The following is a 17530-nucleotide window of genomic DNA, read 5'->3' as shown; positions in this document are numbered from 1 at the left end:
AGATNACCCCATTCTTTCTTCTGAAAGGAGCTGCCAGGAAGATCAATTTTAGAAAAGGGTGCATGTGAAAACAGAGGATCTGGAAACTGATTCCCGTAAAATAATCCCCATGCTTTATATAATGTAAATGCATGAGTGCTCCAATTTGAAGATGCTGATCTAAACATTCTAAGAGCTTTGTATCTGAAGGAAGATAAGAAATTGATTAATCTGAAGAAAGAAAGAAAGGAAGGAAGGAAGGAAGGAAGGAAGGAAGGAAGGAAGGAAGAAAGAAAGAAAGAAAGAAAGAAAGAAAGAAAGAAGTCCAAGATGGAGCCGTGTCACTAACCTGGAGCTTACTTACTACCTAACCTACCTGTGATTTCAACCCTCCAGAAACACAGTCCTCCCCAGGCAGTAGGGAATTTTCTGGTCAACACTAATGAGGCTCGTCACATGGGCCATCTCCACCCCGCCCAGAAGAGGATGAGGACTGATAAAACCTCTTGTTCTGCCCCCTTAGGGAAAGTGACCTAACTTGAAATAATCCTTTCTTTCCTTCTGCGAATAACTTCCTTCTTCCTTTACCCTCCATTTTATAAAAACCGCCCATTTGGTACATCTTCTGGGAGCTCCCCTCTACTTGCGGGACTGGCTGCTGCCCAGGACGTGAATCGTGTGATAAAACCAATTAGATCTTCACCTTTGTTCTTTAACAAACCTCAAAAATATTTCTTTTGAGAGAAAGCATGCGAGCAAGCAAGTGGAGGCGAGGGGCAGAGAGGGAGGGAGAGAATCCCAACCAGGTTCCATGCCCAGTGCAGAGCCCCATGCGAGGCTTGACCCCACGACCCTGGCTGGGGTCACCACCTGAGCCAAAATCAAGAGTCAGACACTCAACTGACTGAGCCACCCAGATGCCCCAACAAACTTTAAGTAAATTTTGTTTAGTATGTACATCAAAATTATCTGGGGTACCCACTAAAAAGAATAAATATTTTTATATTGACATAGGATGTCCAAAATATTTGGAAGTGGGGTGTAGTAGAGGAAGAGGGAAAACAAAACTCTCTATCATCCAGAAGAAGGAAGAAAGGTAGGTGACAGTGAAAGGAGGTAGCAACAAAACAAAACAAAAATACAGTAGAATTTAATAAGACAATAGAAAAAAATCTAAATAAGTCAGCAATTATAATAAACTTCAAGGGCAAAACTTTCCAATTAAAAAAAATGATTTTTCAGACTGGATTTTGTAACAACAATAAAAAGGTTATACCTGCTATTTTAAAGAGAAGCCATCCCCCTCAAAAGAGAGGGGGGGGGTTTATAGCAGCCCTCTCAACAATAGCTAAAACATGGAAAGAGCCTAAGTGTCCACCAACGGACGAATGGATCAAGAAGATGTGGTTTATCTGTACTATGGAATACTACATGGCAATGAGAAACAATGAAATCTGGCCATGTGTAGCAACATGGATGGACCTTGAGGGTGTTATGCTGAGCGAAATAAGTCAGGCAGAGAAGGACAAATATCATATGTTTGCACGTATAGGAGGATTAGGAGGAACTTGACGGAGGAACAAGGGGGAGAAGAAGGGCGGAAATGGTGGGGGAAAGGGAGAGAGGCAAACCATGAGAGACTCTTGAATGCTGACAAAAACTGAGGACTGATGGATGTGGGGGGGAGGGGGGATGGGCATGGAGGAGGGCACTTGTGGGGATGAGCACTGGGTGTTATATGGAAACCAATTTGACAATAAACTATTTGTAAAAAAAAAAAAAAAGAGGGGGGGAGGGAGGGAAGACGTACAGAGAAAGGTCAATAGCCCAAGATTAAAACTAATACAGCAGGCTAATACTAACTGTAAGAGAGCTGATGCTGTACCATCAGACAAAACAGGCTATAAATAAAGAGATGACAGTGTAACTTCGGGACAATAAAAGGTTTCATTCATCAGAAAGACAGGAGTCTAACTTTGTATGCACCTAACACATAAAGCAAAAATAAACACAACTGCAAGGAGAATGTGATAAATCCACCATCAAAGGGAGAGATTCTAACACTCCTTTTTCAAAGAGATCAAGCTGCCCCCCCCCCAAAAAAAAAAAGTAGAACTATACTAACAATCATATGAATAAAGACGGTTCCATTATCAAGTTTGGTCCAGGGGATGTACACAGACCACAGCACGCAGCAAATGGGGAACACACGTTGTTTTCAAGCACATGTGGAACATTTACAAACAGCAGCCCCGTGATAGGCCAGTAGGATTAACTCAAAAAAATGTCAAGGGGTGCACATCATACTGACGACATGCACAATGCAGTTGGCAATCACACAAAGATAACAAGAAAGCCCCACGACTGGAAATGTAAGATACACTTCTAAATAACTCAAGGATCAAAGAAAAAAATCGTAATACAAATCTTAAAACATTTAGAAGTGAACCATAACAAACTAACTATAATCTGAGACATACAGGATATAAGAAAATATCATTTAGATGGAAGTTTACAGCCTTCAGAGGTTTACAATTAGAAGATAAGAAATGTCAGGGCCCCTGGGTGGCTCAGGTGGTTCAGTGTCCAACTTCATCTCAGGTCATGATCTCGCGACAAGTGGGGTTCAAGCCCCATGACGGGCTCTGTGCTGACAGCTCTCTTTTCCCCTGCGCTCCTCGTACTCTGTGTGTGTGTGTGTGTGTGTCTCTCTCTCAAAATAAATAAACATTAAAAACATCTTTAAAAAACAAAAGAAAGAAAAGAAGAAATGTGGGGCGCCTGAGTAGCTCAGTCGATTGAGCATCCAACTCTTGATTTCAGCTCAGGTCCTGATCCCAGGGTCACAGGATTGAGCCTTGGGCTCTGTGCTGAACGTGAAGCCTGCTTGAGATTCTTTCTCTCTCTCCCTTTGCCCCTCTCCCTCACTTTTGCTCTCATTCTCACTCTCTCCTTCTAAAATGAAAAATAATAAAAAAGAAAATTTTTTTCAGTGAAAATAAGAAATGTTACAAAATTAATGTGTTAAGGCCCAACTTCTGGAGCTACAAAGAATCTACCCCGTCACCTCCTCTTGACTTCCCTCATACCTTACCCACACTTTTCCCTCCTCTTTTTCCCTGTACATACTGAGCCCTTCCTGTGTGCCCAGCACTGCCTCCTCTCCCACCATCCTTATCGTCAATTCTCTGACACTGTTCAGATTTCCCTCTGGCATTTTACTAGAAACACCCAGTGTACACAGTACCCAATGTAACCATCTTTGCACCCATTCATTCAACACCAACACCTGCCGACTACCACCCTGCACCAAGATGGCGCAGATGCTACAGACACAGAAATGAAGAAAGAAAGCCCAGTCCTTCCCGCAGAGCAGAGGTCATCATGGCCTAGCCTCCAGACCACCACCATCATCATCAACTAGGTGCTTCTTTAGAACTGAAGGTCTCGGGTCTACACCTCACCTACTGAATCAGAAACTCTGGAGTGAGGCCTAACACCCTGCCTTACCAAGCCCTCCAAATGATGCTGACCCAGTGCTGGAGGAGTCTGAGACCCACTGCCCACAGGAGTTCAAAGTCCAGCAAACATAAACAAAAGAACACTTGGAGACAGCTGGAGAAGATATTATGGACGGTGCAGGGGTATGAAGAAACAGGATCAGACAGATAGGATCAGGATCAGATCCTGAAAACCTTCGGTGCCTGAGAAGGACTCTGTGTTTTGAGAACAATGAGGAGTCACTGAGAAGTAGGGAGAAGCTATAGTGACATCCAGAGTCGTCACTGCAATACTGACTATACAGGGGACTTTCCAAGCAGGTTTCTTCAGAAGCCAGGCATGTTACGATTCCCTTTTTATTGATGGGAATGTTTGAAACAAAAATTATTTATCACTGGCAACAAAAGTCCAGGGCCATCCGTCTCAGTGTTAAGGTGCCAGCATGATCTTACATCTAAGAGCAAGGATTGGATAATCTCACAGCTTTTTTTTTTTTTTTAACCTATATTGGTTTTTGAGAGACAGAGAGACACAGAGCATGAGCAGGGAAGGGGCAGAGAGAGGGAGACACAGGATCCGAGGCAGGCTCTGGGCTCCTGTCCCTGTCGGCACACAGCCCAGATGCGGGGCTCAAACTCATGAACTGTGAGATCACGACCTGAGCCAAAGTCAGACGTGTAACCAGCTGGGCCACCCTGGCACTCCCGGATAATCTCACAGCTTTGAAGCCATGCCTGCATTGCTCAAGCACTGAGGAGACCATAATGCAAATGATGGCGATTAACTCAGATACTTTCAATATGAACAAATATTCCTTCTCTGGGAAGGCCTATCCATCGCCCAATCTGGAGATACCAACCCCTTTGGACTCAGACGTAAGCATTTATTCAGACAGGGCTATCACATTCATCTGAAAGCAGTTTTCCTTGAACCTTTAGACAGCTGTGAAGGAGGGGTCCCTTGGAAGCCTGCACTTGAACAGACATTAAGAAGAGCAGTACATCAGAGGCGCCTGGGTGGCTCAGTTGGTTGTGTCCAACTTGGCTCAGGCCATGATCTCATGGTTTATGAGTTCGACCCCTACCTGCAATGTCAGCTCAGAGCCTGTCTCCCTCTCTCTGCCCCTCCTTTGCTTGTGCTCTGTCTCTGTCTCTGTCTCTCCCTCTCCCTCTCAAAAATAAATAAACATTGGGGCGCCTGGGTGGCTTAGTCNAATTAATTAATTAATTAAACATTAAAAAACAATTTAAGGGATGCCTGGGTGGCTCAGTCAGTTAAATGACTCTTGGTTTCAGCTCAGGTCATAATCTCATAGTTTCATGAGCTCAACCTCCACATTCGGGTCTGTGTTGGCAGCGTGGAGCCTGCTTGGGATTCTCTCTCTCTCTTTCTCTCTGCCCCTCCCCCACTCACACTGTCTCTGTCTCTCTCAAAATAAATAAACTTTAAAAAAATTTTTTTAAAAAGGAACAGTGTATCAAGTCAAGGCTTTGTCCTTAAATTCATTTGGATGGAGCTTTCAGGGCTCAGTTTCTGAGTACTGCATAGATCTGATCTCCAAACTGCTGATAACATTCAGTTATTAAAAAATCCCTGGGGTAGTCAAAGAATCAGATCCATTGCTAATCTCTACTGAGAGTGAAGAGAATTAACCAACCAAGTTTAATTTAATTTAGGTCTTTCTCACTGACTTAATTTAATAATTATTTGTAAGCACAAAGCATCCTTCCTTCTGTAAGATCTGCAGTAAATTAATCACTTCTCCCTCTGGACAGGTTATTTGCATTCTTTTCAACATTTTTTTGGAGGAAATACATAATGCCTGGTACAAAATGCAAAAGATATCAAAGAGCATATGGCGGGGGGCAGGGGAGGGGGGCGGAAGGCACACAGAAAGAAGTATATCATCTGCCCCACCCCACCCCCAGAGGCAGGCTGGGACAACTATGGAAACCCGTACATTTGCCCTGTTTGGGATTTTTTCTTTTATTATACGCAGTTTTCAATACTGTAATGTTCTACTTTGGTGACTATTCTGTACCAGTTCAGGAGATGCCTCCTTTTTTGTCATTCCCACCATGAGGTTATGTCTACTTTATGTCATTGATCCCCTACACACAGACATTTAACTGGCTTCCAATCTTTTGCTACTTCAAACAGTGCTGAAAATTAAATCCTTGTATGAAAATCTATCCCCTGTATGAAGAAATAAACAAAAGACTGTAAATATCGGGGTGCCTGGGTGGCTCAGTCAGTTAAGCGTCCGGCTTCGGCTCAGGTCATGATCTCATGGTTTGTGGGATTGGGCCCCACGTCGGGCTCTGTGCTGACAGCTAGCTCAGAGCCTGAGCCTGTTTCAGATTCTGTATCTCCCTCTCTCTCTGACCCTCTCCTGCTCACATTGTCTCTCTAAGAAATAAATAAAACATTAAAAAAAAAGACTGTAAATATCTACAATGGAATATTATTATTTAACCTTTAAACAAAAAAAAGACATTCAGAGGCATTTGGGTGGCTCAGTTGGCTAAGCATCCAACTTTGGCTCAGGTCATGATCTCATGGTTTGTGAGTTCGAGCCCGGCATCGGGCTACCTGCTATCAGCACAGAGCCTGCTTCAGATCCTCTGGACTCTCCCGCTTTGCCCTCCCCCACTCACATGCACGCAGACTGTCTCAAAAATAAAGAAACATAAAAAAAGAAAAAAGGACGTTTCGACACATGCAGTAACATACATGATCCTTGAGGGCATTATGCTGAGTCACAAAAGGAGAAATCCTTCATGATTCCACTGTACCTACAGAAGTCAAACCCGCAGAGATAGAAAGCCAAACGGCGGTGACCGGTGGTGGCGGGGAGAGGGAAGTAGAGAGTTGGGGGATCATGGGCACAGAGCTTCAGTTTTGCAAGATGAAAAATGTTCCAGAGACGGACGGTCGTAATGATGAACAGCAGTGTAATCACACTGCCACTGAACTGGACTGAAAAATGGTGAAGATTGTGAACTGTAGGTTATGTGTATTTTACCACAATTTTTAAAAACCCATTTTCTTGGGGTACCTGGGTGGCTCAGACAGTTGAGTGTCTGACTCTTGATTTCGGCTCAGGTCATAATCTCACAGTTTGTGGGATCAAGTCCAGCAACAGGCTCTGCATTTACAGCATGGAGCCTGCTTGGGATCCTCTCTCTCTCCCGTGCTCTCTGTCCCTGCCCTGCTCATGCTGGCTGGCTTACTCGCTCGCTCGCTCTCTCTCGCTCTCTCAAAATAAATAAACATATAAAGGGAAAATCCATTTTTTGTACTCTTATGTATGCATTTATTCATTCATGCATTTGTTCAATCGTCCCTTAAACCTATGTGTGCCAGAATCACTCAGTTATGCACAGTTTTATCCTCAGGTTGAGGAAGACGAAAAGGAATTAAGTAGGCAAAGAAACGACACAAGCGGAAAGTTCGGGGTGTGAAAAATCAAAATGCCACACTAGAGGAAGAAGCAGAGAGAGGTAAAGAGGGGCCAGATATAAAGGCCTCGGGCATCTTACTAAAGAGGAGATTTTATTCTGTAAGTATAAATGATTATCCTGAAAGGTTCAGGGCACACGTCGACCACCTGACCTGTGTGTTAGGAGAGCCCTGGTTTCCACGTGGATGCTGGACAGAGACTGAAGCTGACAAAGAACCCCTCCGTCCTGTTTTCCTCCAACGCGGAAAGAGTAACAGTGAATCTTGGTGGATCTTGACCTGCGCAGAAAAGACCAAAAGGAAACAGAATTGCAGTAAATTAGGGTATAATTCACAGCTCAAGTAGTTTTCAAAGTGGGGTTCCCCCCCCACCAACTACATTAGCATCGCCCCGGGGAGCTGGTTAGAAATGCAAATCCTCGCTCCCTCCCAGCCCCACTGAGTCAGGACCCCTGGGGGTGGGGCCCCAGCAATCTGTGCTTTAACCAGCAGAGGTGATTCCGATGCAAATCACACCTTAAATAACTTGTTTAATGTTTATTTAAAATTTTTGAGGGGCGCCTGGGTGGCTCAGTCGGTTGTCTGTCTTCAGCTCAGGTCATGATCTCGTGGTTCGTGAGTTCAAGCCTCATGTCAAGCTCTGTGCTGACAGCTTAGAGCCTAGAGCCTGCTTCGGATTCTGTGTCTTCCTCTCTCTGCCCCTCACCTGCTCATAATCTCTCACTCTCTCAAAAACGAATAAACATTTAAAAAATTTTTTTAAATAAAATAAAATTTTTGAGAGACAGAGCACTAGTGGGGGAGGGGCAGAGAGAGTAGGAGACACAGAATCCGAAGCAGGCTCCAGGCTCTGCACTATCAACACAGAGCCTCACACGGGGCTCGAACCCATGAACCATGAGATCATGACCTGAGCTGAAGTCGGACGCTTAACTGACTGAGCCACCCAGGTGCCCTGCAAGTTCACATTTAAAACCATTCTCCACAGGGGCGCCTGGGTGGCTTAGTCGGTTAAGCGTCTGACTTTCACTTAGGTCATGATCTCGTGGTTCGTGGGTTCGAGCCCCGCGTCAGGCTCTGTGCTGACTGCCAGCTCAGAGCCTGGAGCCTATTTCAGAGTCTGTGACTCCCTCTCTCTCTGACCCTCCCCTGCTCACGCTGTCTCTCTCTCTCCCTCTCTCTCTCTCTCCTAGAAATAAATAAAACATTAAAGAATTTAAAAAAATAAATAAATGAAACCATTCTCCACGACAGAATTCACAAGTATCTTTTAAACAGTAGGTTTCTTACTCCTCGACCCAACTTGCCAGTAAAAGTTAACACTCTGACTCCCTTTACTTTATTTGATATAGATAACATTATTGGGGCACCTGGGTGGCTCAGTCAGCTAAGCGTCCAACTTCGGCTCAGGTCATGATCTCACAGCTCGGCTTGTGAGTTCGAGCCCCGCATTGGCCTCTCTGCTGTTTTCGCAGAACCCGAATTGGATCCTCTGTCTCTCCTCCCCCACCTTCTCTCTGCCACTCCTCCCCATTTTCTCTCTCTCTCAAAAATTAAAAACATTTTTAAATGAACATTAAATTAATTTTAACATTAAAACATAACAAAAGTTATCAAATTTACCTGCCCACCCAAAATGTACTTGCGCAAAGTTGTCAGGAACATGATGCAAAGTACAAATGTTTCGTACACTTTATATACGTTCTCCCTTGTTTCCAAAACCATTCGAGGCAGCTGGTGTACACATGAATTAATGTTTACCGTAGATCTCAAGTGTCCTTTGGGAAGACTGTCTCAAAATGTACCCCATGAAAGATCTGAGGCTTTGTAGAGACTTATCTCAGACTTTCGAGAGACTTAAAGACCAGAGCTTTCTAGGCCACAAAGTCCGACAGTCTAAGAAATACAGGCCAAGAAAAGCCATCTGTGAACCCTCCAGAAATACTGCATATCCAATAGTCCGGGGGGCCTTAGAAATGCGAGTGCTCACAGGGCCTAGGCTGCCACATAACCAGTAAGCGATCCTCCGGGAATTCAGACGTTTTATTGAAATCTGAAGAGCCCCAGAGCACCCTCTCTAGTTCCGAAATATGTTTCCTGCCATTCGAGAGGGTTTTGTTCAAGCCCTCTACAACCACGACATCAATCCCAGTTGTCTTAAGGGTACAATTCATATGCTAAGTGGCAGAAACCCGGAGGCAGTGAGGCAGAATTAAAAAACACACGCTCTGTTTCCTGGTGTTGAATGAAGGGTCTCCTCTCTAGCCCCTGACCCTGGAAAGACCGCTCTGCTCAGGCATTGAGTGGGCAGTATTGTCATGTGTCTCCTACAGTGCTTGAAGCAAGGCAAGCACGCAACAAGTACCTATTATTCATGTATTGATTTCCTTCTGTGCCAGGAGCGCAGCGACCGTGAAAGGCAATCATTGATGATGGGCCCAGCGGGATAATAACACGAGTCACCACTAGATGGCAGTAATGGTGCTACGTAATTAGCTATTAACATTGGTTCTCAAAACTGTGCTCTACTTGTTGCTCAGTATTTACTCATTCATTCATTCATTCACAAAATAATTATTTGACACCTATTATGTGCCTGGCACCACAAGGGTCAGCAAAGAAAGACACAGCCCCAGTCCACAGACATTATCGTTCTAGGTGAGAAAATGGACCAGTAAAAATCACACCAGTAAAAATATCACAAGGGTTGTGATACTGCACAAGGGGAGAGCCAGCCCCCAGGGGAGGAAAGCAGCCCTAAGAAAGAGATGAAGCCAAGAAGGGGGTGCTGCTAAGGTCCGAAGAACAGGACTTGGCGGGTGAGGGGAGGGAAGGGAGCACTCAGGTGGAGGGAAGAGCCTGGTCAAAGGCTGCCAGGTGACAGGGAGGACTAGACTGGAGCCCACAGTACTGGGCGGCGGGCTGGGAGCAGCCCCTCCTGGAGGGGTGAGCAGCAGCCACGCCATGCAGGACCTCACAAGCCTTGCTCACTCGGGGGATGTGGGTCTAGATCCAAAGAGCAATAGGTCACTGAAGGGTTCTGCACCCTGGGAAGGGAGAGAGCTGGGTGGCTAAACCGGATTCGCCTTTGACAAGGTCAGATCTGCATTCTGGCGGAGTCACTTGGGTCTGCTACAGGAAGTCCACTGACGGGTAGCCAAGTGGATGTAGGGAGACCAGCTGGAGAACCATCAATGGGGTCTGGGAAGGAAGGAGGAGCCTAGGATCAGGGTAAGGGCAATGGAGATAAAGGGTCAGAATGGCTCAATGGCTAGGGTGTCGAAGAAAAGGGGAATGTCAGAGATGGCTCAGATAGGGCAGCAGATGGAAGGGAAACCAAGGCAGGGGAAGGGTCTCGAAGAGTGGCTGGGTAGCGGGGAGTCATGAGCTCAGTGTTAGATGGGACTGACTATGAAAGGTTTTTGAGACATCCAGGCAGAAACGACCAGAAGGAAAAGGAACATCTGAGTTTAGAGTTCAAAGACAGAACCATGTTGAGTCAGGTGGGCAGGGATGAGACCATCATGGAGTGAAGACTGGGGAAGCATTAAAGCCACCTGGATGACGACCAGCAAATAGGAAAGGGAAGGGAAGGAAAGGGAAGGGAAGGGAAAGGGAAGGGAAAGGGAAGGGAAGGGAAGGGAAGGGAAGGGAAGGGAAGGAAAGGGAGAGATGCTGAAGGCAGCATTAGAAACCCAACTACGGGGAGGGGGGGCTGGCTGGCTCAGTGGGTGGAACGTGTGATTCTTGATCTTGGGGTTGTGGGTTCGAGCCCCACCCTGGATGTAGAGATTGCTTAAAAATAAAATCTTAAAAATAAAAATCTAACCACAGGCAGAGGTCAAAATACAGGTAAGGGAAGGCTTCAAAAGAATCAAAGCCAAAAAAGAACAAAACTGGGAGATAAGATTACAAAAAGCATGTGATTCCATTCCAGTCCCAGCAAACTGCCCATTCTTAGAGAAGGGGTGTGGCCTTGAATGACCCCTAATTGCGTAGGGGGCTGTTCAAATAGCCTGCTCCAGAAACCTGAGTGTTCCTATTGCAGACAACTTACCACACAGCCTTCAGCTTAGAGGCTGTGGGAAGGGGGAGCCTGGCCTAGTGCAAGCTCAACTGCTCAGAAGGAGGGTTCTTTACATTTGAAAAACCATTCCCTTGTCCATTCCCATTTCACACAATGAAAGAACTGTCAGCTTGACTTTTTTTGTTTGTTTTTCCAGGATAGGTAGTAGACACACACAGCCTTGGGTTCAAATACCAGTTCCCTTCATCCTAAACTGAGAGCCTCAGGCAATTATCTACCTCTCTCTAGTTTCCTGAACTTTACCATGCGAAAGCTCTGCAATTCTCATATAAAAAAGAAAGTGAGAGGAGGGATGCCTGGGTGGCTCCCTCGGTTGAGTGTCTGACTCTTGATTTCGGCTCAGGTCATGATCCCAGGGTTGTGGGTCTCCATTCTGAGCATGGAACCTTCTTGGAATTCTATCTTTCCCTCTGCCCCTCTCCCCCGCTAACACTCTCTCTTTAAAAAAAAAAGGGGGGGGGATATAAAGCAAATGTGGCCAAATGTTAATTGGTGAATTCAAGTTAATGCTATTGCCTTAGTCCTTTTGCAGTATGTATCAAATCAACACGTTACCTAACTCAAACTTACATAATGTTATACGTCAATTACACCTCAATGAAGGTGGGGAAAAATGGTTAATCTGGGTGATACAGATGTTTGTGAGACTATTCTTGTAGTTTTTCAGTAGCTTTGAATTTAAAAAAAATTTTAACGTTTTACTTATTTTTGGGAGAGAGATAGAGACAGCATGACAGGGGAGGGTCAGAGAGAGAGAGAGACACAGAATCCGAAGCAGGCTCCAGGCTCTGAGCTGTCAGAACAGAGCCTGATGCAAGGCTTGAACTCAAAACTATGAGATCATGGCCTGCGCTGAAGTTGGATGCTTAACTGACAGAGCCAACCAGGTGCCCAGCCCTGAAGTTATCTAAATAAAAAGTGTTTAGGGTATTTAACAACAAAAATACCTGGCGGGGACCATGAATACAGATTAAACCGTGTTGACTATTGGCTAAGAATTATGGATTGAGGGAAGCATGGAGGTTCGTTACACTATTTCTTACTTCTTTTTTTAAGTAGGCTCCACACCCAACATGGGGCTCGAACTCACAACCCTGAGATTAAGAGTCGCATGCTCTACCGACTGAGCCAGCCAGGCACCTCAATATTCTACTATAGATTTTTTTTTCATAGCAAGAAGTTTCTTTTAAAAAACAGTTGCTGGGGTGGGGGGGAAATTTACAAAGTGCCAGCACCTGGTTCTGTTTGTTTACTAGAGAAGAATTTTTGTTNTCAAACTCACGAACCGTGAGATCATGACCTGAGCCAAAGTCGGACACTTAACTGGCTGAGCCACCCAGGTGCCCCTGTTTACTCTTCTTCTCTAGGGTCCAAGTTTACGCTATAACGCCGTTTTCTTCTCAGATCTGCTATAAAGGTTTGGGTTGGAGTGGGGATTTTTTATTAGTTTTCATTTTAAAACAGCTGATGACTGGGGTGCCTGGGAGGCTCAGTTGGTTGAGCTTCCGACTTTGGCTCAGGTCATGAGCCCCGCGTCAGGCTCTGTGCTGACAGCTCAGAGCCTGGAACCTGCTTCGCATTCTGTGTCTCCCTCTCTCTCTGCCCCTGCCCTGCTCACACTATCTGTCTGTCTTCTCTCTCAAAAATAAACATTAAAAAATTAAACAACAACAGCTGATGACTTAAACCCCGCTGATAACTAATTAGATGCTTTGCCCAATTCCTTGGATTTAAGAGTCCGACAGCGGAGAGGGCTTCCCTTCCAGCAGGCATCACAACCCTAAGGTGGGAAAGCCACAGGAATGCTGGGGAGATAAATGTGGGAAGACAGAGGCCCTATTCGTCCTGCCCTGCTCCGGCCATGTTCCAGGTTCCCAGGCTCCTCCCCCCTGGCTGCTGAGGGGGACCCTATAGCACCCTGGTCCCTGCCCCAGTCTGGGGGCCTGAGTGCCCATTTTTCTGCCTCATCTCCTGCTGCACTCTGCCATCACCCTGTGTTCCAGCCACCCCAGACCACAGGCAGTTCCCAGCTGGACTTGGCTCCCTGCCACAGACCTGTTTTTGACCTTGCTCACACGATGGAATGCCAGTGCCAGCGTTTTCCCTGGCAACCCTGCCTACTTCCCAGCTGGGTAAAAGTGAACTAGTTGCTTGACCCGCTAAAACGATCTTCTCCAAGGGGATATTAAAACCTTCCTCCTGGAATTGTTCTGCAGATCGGAGAGACTGCACATAGGTGTGGCGCTTAGCGTGAAGAAACAGCTCAACAAATATTATTTAACAGTTAAAAGGCTCTACTGAGATGATCTCGTTCCTTCCCGGAATGTAGGCTCCTTGAGAACAGGGAATGTGTATTTATCTTCTTGGCATCGCTAATGTCGATCATAACACATACCAGAAGGATGGACTTGCAAATACCCATGATTCAGAATCACATGAGGGTTTGCTTTCACTTGGTTGCAAAATATAGACTCCTCGGCTCCAGACCTATTGGGAACGGGGCTCTGGTTAGTGCAGAGTAGCCACTGAGTCAAAGGATCACCCTCTGTGATCTTTATCAGTACCTACCCTTCACCTCTAACATGGACAACGGATATTTGCTAAGTCATATGGAATGTGGCACCACGACGCTTCAAAACAAGTTGTGTCCTACCCTGAACTGGTTTCCTAGAGCGGCAGTGACAAACTCCCACAAATTGGATGACTGAGGACAACAAATCTGTTCCTCTAAAGCTCTGGAGGCTAGTAGTCCAGAAAGAAGGTGTTGGTAGGGTTGTGCTCTCTCGGAAGGCTCTAAAGGCAAACCTGTCCCGTGCCTTTCTCTTTGCTTCTGGTGTTACTGACACTCTTTGGCATTCCTTGGAGTGTAAACATGTCACTCCAATCTCTGCGTCTGTAGTCACATGCTCTTCCGTCTCCTGCTTATGGGGATATGTGTGATGACAAGCAAGGTCCACCCTGACGATCCAAAATCTCTCCATTGTGATGTCCTTAACTGAATCACATCTGTGAGGGTTTGTTGTGTTTTTTTTCTTGCTGGTTTTTTTTTTTTTTTTTTTTTTTTTGCCAGATGAGAATAACATTCACAGGTTCCAGAAATTAGGATGTCTTCTGGGAGGGGCCACCACTCAGTGTACCACACACCCAAACCCCAGTAGACTAAGCGGAGGTCAGTTCGTAAGCTTCCCATGTGATTCCCAGCTGTGAAAACTACTGAGCTGGGCACTGACTATTGCTGAATGAACAAATGGCTTCCTCTACTGTGCCAACTCCCCTCTCCTCCATCTCTTTCACTTTAGCTATAGCCCTCACAAGGAGAGACCTTTCTAGAATATTCCATACCTAAAGAAGGGGGGGGTGAGAGTTTTTGGAGTTCCTGACTCCTAAAATGCAATGGGCCACAGACACCTCCCATCATTTAGCTCTTCCATCATGGACCCCTCTGCTCATTGAGTTCTCTTTCCTTTGCAGTGCAAGTTTCTTCCAGGGAGGTGGGGGTGGGCAGATGGCTCCCTGGGCTGCCCAGTTTCCCCCTTGCCCCAGAAATGCTTGTGCAATACAGAAAAGACTCGCCAGGAAAAACTCGTGACTCACCCCTAGTTTACGATTTGATTAAGAGACTAAGACTGCGGAAATATCTTAGCCCAAGGCCACTATGGGACTCCTGACTCCAGGCACAACATCGCAGGAAGCAACCTGAGAGGAGCGACATCCTTCTCGAGGCTTCTCCCAGCGGGGCTTCTGCTGTGGGATAACACACTGTGCTGGCAGACGTTTAGCAAACAGTTCTCCAGGGGTAAAAGCCTTGGATGTGTAGCTTTACCTATTCCTGAGACATAACAGTCCCATCGCGGTCAAGTTCAAGCTGACAGCATGACGTCACCAAGAGACAAGCTCGTTCTCACCAGCTAACTCCCAGACACTGACCTATAGAAAAACCACTCTTCTCTCAGGGAAGATTTGCTGGCCCAACTGGACAGGGGAGCCTTTGGAGAGTAATTACAGATGGTTTCCTAATTTCAGGGACCAAATGCTACTACTAGGAACAAGTGTTTAAAATAAACACAAATCTTTACAGTCCCTACCCAAGAAAGTTCTAGAAACAACTCTACCTCCTCCTCTGTCATCAAAATTTATTTCTCCATCTTTTTTTTTTTTTTTTTAACGAATTCATCTAACATTGGGGCACCTGGGTGGCTCAGTCGGTTGGGTTTAGTGTCCAACTTTGGCTCAGGTCATGATCTCATGGTTCGTGAGTTCGAGCCCACTGTCAGTGCAGAGCCCCTTTCCAATCTTCTGTCCCCGCTATCTGCCCCTCCCCCGCTCACACGGTCTCTCCCTCTCAAAAATAAACTTTAAAAAAAGTTTATCTAACATTGACTCCGTGATAAACACTGTTCCAAGTGCACTACATACCATGACTCAATTTACCCTCACAACAGGCCTAGATGGCAAGTACTTTAAAGATCTGTTTCAACAGATGAGCTCATTGAAGCACTGTGAGGTTAAGTAAACATTCCTAAAGTCACAAAGCCCTGGGGCGCCTGGGAGGCTCATAAGGTTAAATGTTGGACTTCACCTCAGGTCATGATCTCATAGTTCATGGATTCGAGCCCCAAGGTGGGCTCTGCGCTGACAGCTCAGAGCCTGGAGCCTGCTTCAGATTCTTTGTATCTCCTTCTCTCTCTGCCCCTCCTCTGCTTGACCTCCGTGTCTCTCTCTCAAAAGTAAATAAACACTTAAAAAGTTAACTTGAAAACTTTAACAAGTCACACAGCCCTGAACAGTCTGCAATTTCCAAGAAAGTGTAGCAGAATAAATGACAGTCTACCAACCCAGGAACTCCTATGTTTTAGATATAGATCTGTGTAAAAATAAGCTGCATTATTTATATATATGTAATTGTAAACTGAACCTAATAAACACATAAATACACCAATAAAATTTTTCACAATGATCGGTCTTGGGGATAAGAGCACTTTGTCTCCTCACATTCATCTTCAGTAAAGGAGCTCAAATCTCTTTGCAATTCTCAGTTAATTCCAAATCAATATTCCTCAGAGGCTATACATCACATTTACGGTCTGTTTTACGGTCATTTTATTGCTGTTATTAGTAATGAAAATGAGAATATTATGCAACACAAAACATGTCACGTAGAAACCAGAGACATGTTCATTGTTCGAAGATTTACAACAAAAACTAAATTTCTAACAAATGAGCACTTCATTAATTATAACAAGACCTCAAATGTATAGAGCATTTTATGTTTAAAAGTTTTTCATGTGTCATCAATAGGGCACATGGAATGTAATCTGCAGCCAGTCAGCCCTGAATTCAAATTTCTGGTTTCTGCTCTTAATACTGTTCTGTGTATAATTCTTAACTGTTTAATTTTATTTGGAATAAGTCCGATTCATATAATTGAAATTCAAAAGCTACCAAGATTTCCAGAAAAATGTTACCAACTCAGTACCCCCGCCCAGCAACCTACCTCCTTTCCTTGGAGGTTAAAATAATAATAATAATTCACTTTTTGATATCCTTCCAGGGACATCTTACACATATGTTACAAGCAATCGGCACACATAACTCTTGTGCCATTTTATACCGATGTTAGCATTCCACACTCACGGAAAGTCTGATCTGGCTTCCTACCCGGGAAAAGGAAGGTGGGGAAGATCACATCAGGGAATTAGGAAAACACCTACCCATAGTGTGGCCTGGAAGCAGCCCGCAATAATTTTCCTTCCCCTACCCTTAAAAAGCCTCTGAGAGNAAAAAAAAAAAAGGCCTGTGAGTTCAGGGATCCTTAGCATGCCTCACACTCACTGCTTGCTAATCACAGACTGTCTGCTACCTCCCCCCAGTTTCCCATTTAGGAGGATGGGTGCAGGGCCCAGCAAGTGCATCTCTAACCCTCTCCGAAGCTGCAGGAGCTGCTGATCAGGGGTCCCTTAGGAGCCTCCCGGCAGAGGGGGAACTCAGACGCCTGTGATTACAAGTTCTGCCACTGGCGCAAGTCACTCTCTGGCCTTCACTGCTATTTAACGGAATAACTCCCATCGCAAAGGCTGCTTCCAGGCTACGGCAGATGCAGCACGTGCACGGCCTGCATTAGCACACGCTCACGAAAGGAAGCTAGAAAGGGACGCGGGGCAGCCGGGAGGGCGGGGATCTCCCGGGGCCCGCGAGCCGGAGCCCCCACCGCGGGGACAGGCGGGGTCTGGGGCAGCCACATCCTAACTCCGGGGTGGGGGCTCCTGCTTCAACGCCTTCAGGTGCACCGAGCACCGCGTACCCAAACCCCTCCATGCGACTGAACGGCGCTTACGGTTCAAACAGCGTGCCAGCAAGGCGGCCGGTGACCCGGTTGAACCCAAGCGCCACGTGCGCGCACAGGACGCGGCGCCGCCGACAGCCCCGCCCACACACGCCCAGCCGCCCTCGGGACTGGTTGTGCGCATGCGCGCGGACGTGCGACCGGCAAGGGAGGCATTG

The 17530-nt window shown here is 45.9% G+C and overlaps 1 long non-coding RNA gene across 2 annotated transcripts in view; it reads right to left on the bottom strand.

Annotated features, from left to right (window-relative positions):
• Window positions 1–17452, bottom strand: part of LOC144240133 (uncharacterized) — a 145304-nt gene extending 127852 nt beyond the window's left edge. The window contains exons 1-2 of one of the 2 annotated variants that reach the window (XR_013337607.1): window positions 17364–17452; window positions 7096–7221 (exon numbers count right to left, since the gene is read on the bottom strand). This is a non-coding gene — a long non-coding RNA (uncharacterized LOC144240133). Of the gene's footprint in view, window positions 1–7095; window positions 7222–13682; window positions 13765–17363 lie in introns of those variants that run through there. The other variant, XR_013337608.1, reaches the window with a different exon arrangement.
• Window positions 17453–17530: the final 78 nt, after the last annotated feature.

Source organism: Crocuta crocuta, unplaced genomic scaffold, assembly GCF_008692635.1.
Source record: "Crocuta crocuta isolate KB4526 unplaced genomic scaffold, BGI_CrCroc_1.0 scaffold7, whole genome shotgun sequence".
Classification (NCBI taxonomy): domain Eukaryota; kingdom Metazoa; phylum Chordata; class Mammalia; order Carnivora; family Hyaenidae; genus Crocuta; species Crocuta crocuta.
The sequence above is the reverse complement of the archived record's forward strand: the minus strand, read 5'-3'. Positions and strand labels throughout refer to the sequence as shown.